Source organism: Papaver somniferum, chromosome 6, assembly GCF_003573695.1.
Source record: "Papaver somniferum cultivar HN1 chromosome 6, ASM357369v1, whole genome shotgun sequence".
NCBI classification, from domain to species: Eukaryota; Viridiplantae; Streptophyta; class Magnoliopsida; order Ranunculales; family Papaveraceae; genus Papaver; species Papaver somniferum.
In genome coordinates this window covers 40,362,268-40,367,390 of record NC_039363.1, presented here as the reverse complement: position 1 = coordinate 40,367,390, position 5,123 = coordinate 40,362,268, and positions in this window count along the sequence as shown.

Here is a 5,123-nt window from a genome sequence, read left to right as displayed (position 1 = left end):
GCAAACCAATAAGAAATCTTCTTCGTCTTCAAATCTTCTTTAATCTTCAATAACCTGCACAACACCACTTGAATCTCTTGTGATCAATCACACACAAAACGGAGTCTGTTAATAATGGATTATCACAAGATGTCTTTAGATCTAACAATAATTCTAAAGATCCCGTCGACACTTCGATCTAGTTTGAGTGAATCTTATATTAGAAGAGAAGATTCTAAACAAACTAGGTGCAATCAAAGTTTCAACAACCGTTAGTCAATCAAACCAATCGAAAACTAATAACACTGCAATTATCTAGTTTCCCACCAACGGTGATCGTATAGCTTATTGATCCCACAGAAGTCTTTAGACGAGCGGTCGTAAGAGATTTCACCTAATTAGGATAGTTTCCTCTCTAAATAGACCGCTCCACCAGAAACAACAAGAAATGAAGTTTACCTGGCTCTTAGGATCGTTTGCTAGAAATGCAAACTTAGGTATTTATAGACCAAGGATGTTTGGACATCAAGGAATTTCCAAAACTGAAAATATTCTCAAGATTTACAATGAATGGCAAAATTCGGTTTTCCTAATTCCAATAAATGCTTGTTCAATATTTCGGAAATCGCTCAATAGAAAATCTCCGATTAGTAAATGCACATTACTAATTTTTTATTCTCTAGAGATATGCATTTAATTGCTAGTAATTAAAGCATATAAAAACAAAAACCTTAATTAAAAGATTCTCAATTTATTTCGGCACAGGATCACCTTGAGTATTAAGGAATATCTTTGAACAATAAATGATAAGGGTTACTGCTCGTGTTCAAAGTATGTTGACATCCTTTCATTGTAAATCCTTATTTCATATTTACATGGATTTACATTCTTCGAACCGGTCATACCACACTTCCAAACAAGTTTAGAATTGGTTTCCCTGTATTCCAAGACTACTATGTGATTGATCAAATACCAAATCACATACATGGGTTCAATCGGTTCTACCAATCACTAGGATAGGTTAAACCTCAATATGTAAATACTTGTGATCGGTCACACCAGTCACTAGGATCGGCTACATCAATTACAAGGATCGGTTCTCTACATACATGGTATTTCTTGTGATCGGTCACACCAGTTACCAGGACCGGTTACGCCAGTTACCAGGATCGGTTACCAATTACAAGGATCGATCATACCATCACATGGTGATTACTTAGGATTGGTTACACCAATTAATAAAAACCGGTCATACCAAATCATAAGTCAGGCATTGTGATTAGTTATACCAAGATACATAACATAGTTATAAGATCGGTTCTACCATCTCACACATATTGGTCATCCAAATATTTGCAATGAACAGCCGGACCAATAACCCTAATGATTTACCTTTCGATTCACGAAACAAGTTCATGAACGTACTTCCTTTAAACAAATGTAAAACAGTGTTTCTTAAGATGATATCTTCACCATAACTCATTCACATAATCATAACAATATATACAAGATTATGTCGATGTCATATCTACGAAGTTTAAAAGATAAGCGTTATACTTCGTAGTCTAATTCCCTAATATTATGATCACACTATTATGATCATGTCACATCACTAAAGTATTATACAACATGTACAGTATATACAGCTTTACAGTTATGTTTTCAATATAGCATAACTTGAAATATACGTTAGGAGTAAAACAGTTCAAGTCAATATTACTAACCTCAAGTGGAATGATGATGTCGTCGTTATATTTCGCCACTTCTTCACATTCTTCAGGTCTTCAGAGTAATACTTGTATGTCTTAAAATTTCAAGACTTTCTAGTCTAACCTAAACGAAGTTGACTCTAGTATTTAATCATGTGACTTTAGATGAGTTTTGACACACTAAAATATGACAACCAAACTTGACATACCAACTCTTGGTGAGTTCAACCGAGGTATGCTCTAACAATCTCCCCCTTTGTCAATTTTAGTGACAAAACTCTTATTACATATGGATAAACAAATTTCATAAGAATTCATCTTACATGCGCTTGATTCCAAGTTTCAACAGCACAATAACCTGCATATATTCAATCAATAAATCTCGTTGTTGACATTTGAATAACAAAATCTTTTACTCCCCCTAAAGGTAAGCTAGGTAAATATTTAATCTGAACATCTTTGTTATTCCCTTTTTGTAGTCATAATACTACAACAGCAATATGATATATTTTTACCCATTTTTGTCACAAAATGACAAAGGTTCAAGCAAATAAAGGACAAACCGAAAGGATCTTACAAATCTAAAAGACTTGTAAATAACCTATAAGAGTTAAGCACAAAGGTTTCACATACCACTTTAGATAATCAATATTAAAACCGAAACTACAAGTAATTTAGTTTTAGTATGTTATTAAGGAAACAATTGCCCGAAGCAATTTTCCCTGATAGTTTAACAAATCGACTAAGAAACTTAATTCCCTTGTTAAACCGATTGTATATGCACAATAGCTTATTTCGATAAGACCAAAATAAAGATCAGAATTAACTTTATTTCTCTCATCGGGCTCTAATTATTCAGTCAATAACTTAGACTAGGGGTGTCAACGGGTCGGGGTCTTCCCGGGTATCACTAGACCCGGACCCTACTTATAAAGGTCGGGTCCGGTTCCTAACGGTTCCGGGTCCGGTTCCTAAATTTGTGGACCCAGAACCGGGCCCGTTTAAATACCCGGGTACCCGTCGGTTCCGGGTACCCATTGGGTCTAAAGAAAACTATTTAAAAAATCTCAAAAACTTAATATATTTCTCTTTTTAGCTTGGATTTAAGTAATTTTTATAAAAAAATATTATTATTTCTTATGAATGTACTAAATAAAGATTAAATGTAAGAGAAAAAAATTAAATGAGTAAAATATCAAAGCTAAAACTAGAAAAAATACTTATAATTTTGCTAAAAACATGAATAAAATAATGAATAAACGGGTACCCGATACCCGCGGGTACCCAATGGGTATTACCCGTTTGGACCCGTTTAAATTCGGGTCCAATCGGGTAATTACCCGTCGGGTCCTAAGTAGCTAATGGGTCCAACTTTAGGACCCGGAACCGGACCCTAATATACCGGGTCCGGATCCGGGTAATGGGTACCCATTGACAGCCCTAACTTAGACATTTCCCTTTAAACAAGACAAACACTAGGTTAGTTAACTAGTTTTTCTTTTCAAGGAATTCTATTAGACTTGAATAACTGAATCCTCCCATCTGATAAGTCTAACTAAGATCAGAATTAACTTAGTTTCTCTTATCCGGAATCAACTTGGATTAAACAAATGATCCCGTATTTCGTTAAGCCATAAACAATACATACAAACTAAAATAAATTGACTTGCACAATTATTTTCTTAACCGGAAGCAATTGAAACAAACATATACATTATAGCACCGCAATTGCACCGAGTTTCGTTAAGCAAAAAGCACTTGATACCCAATAATAAAGAAGATACCAAACAATAAGTCAAATATATTGACACGGTTTTTCTTAACCGGAAACGATTGAATCATACACACACGTCCATACATATAATAGAACATATCAATTGTACCGAAATTGTGTTAAGCAAAAGAAAAATATATGCAATATAAACATGCTTTTCTTAACCAGGAAAACGATTAAATAAAAAATTCATTACCTCAAATTCTGCAGCCTTTTCTCCCCATAAAGATATATCATTAAGCGCAAGTTCAATAAGAACTCTCCCCCAGTGTGTTGTCATCCTCTCACAAGAACAAAAGAACAACAACAAAAGAAACCCTTACCAGATAAAGATTGAAACGGTTTTAACTAATGCGTCACAATAACAAAGGTTGAAAACCGAAACACATATGTTATACTAAACACAACTCATGTAAACACAAATTGATTCAACGTATTGTGACTTTTCACGTATGAGTTTCAATCGGAACACCTTATGATCCTTTGACAAAGCCTACCAACATGGGATAGAACTTAATCCCGCAAAATCAAAAAGCCACACAAACCATAAGGGTCTCATCATATGAGATCGAATATTAAGGTTAATGAAAACCGAAATCAGACATCTCATAAACCGAATACACATAGCAAAAATATAAACATTCATTCACAGGCTATGTAATCGGTAACTATCATAAAAAAAATTATAAAATAGTAATTTTATTCATAAATAATGATATTTTTATTCAAAATAGACCTTATACAATAATTGAAGTAAATCAAAACATTGATGACCATACTATCAGAAGATATCCACTTGGTTTTTGTTGGATCTTGAAGGTTGTAAGCCAACATACATGACTCGTCTTGAGATACGGTAAAACTATCAGATTCATAATCAGACATGATTTTTGATATGGTCTTCTTCTTCCTTTCTGTATTGATTCCTTGACAATCCTTAACTCTTTGAGCTTCCTCCTTATTTACCTTTGTAATACTGCGAGTTATTAGAGGCATGCTCAAGGATTTAAGTAAGAATTAATCAGGGTTTCACAATACAAGCAAGAGAAAGTTTCTCGTAAGAAGAGACAACTTTCGGACCAAAAATACAAAGGCATTTCCGAAAATATATTAAGAATATATTTTGTTTCTTGTGTCCGATATTCTCAAGCTGGAAGGTGTAGACATCCCAAATTTGCACGGTCATGATAATATGCTGCGAAATCATATCCGAAGCGGTCTTAGATATTAAGTGGAATGGAGGCATATAATCACGGTCATGAGGTAGAAACCAAAATGGGTGAAAGACCAAAAGTCCGCCCATTAGGTGTTAAACTTGAGCTAATAATGATAATCCATAAACTAGTTCTTACTAGTTCCGAAGTTTGAGTTAAGCTTGCACCAAAATGAGAATGATTTCCACCGAGCAAGGTCCATTAAGTCCATAGTTAAGTTAGCCGACCACCCAAGTATGTGCGTCATTTTCAAATAAGCGGCACATTTCATAAACATTATGTCGACAATATCTCAAGCTTTGTCCCAAAGTATTTCCATTTAACAAAACTCTTAGGATTAATTGAAAAATCTTGTATCTTTGGTAATAATATTGGATAATATTTAGAATATAAGAATAATATTTTTGAAATTGGGAAATGATATTTAGGTTTTTAATTTAGGGCGTC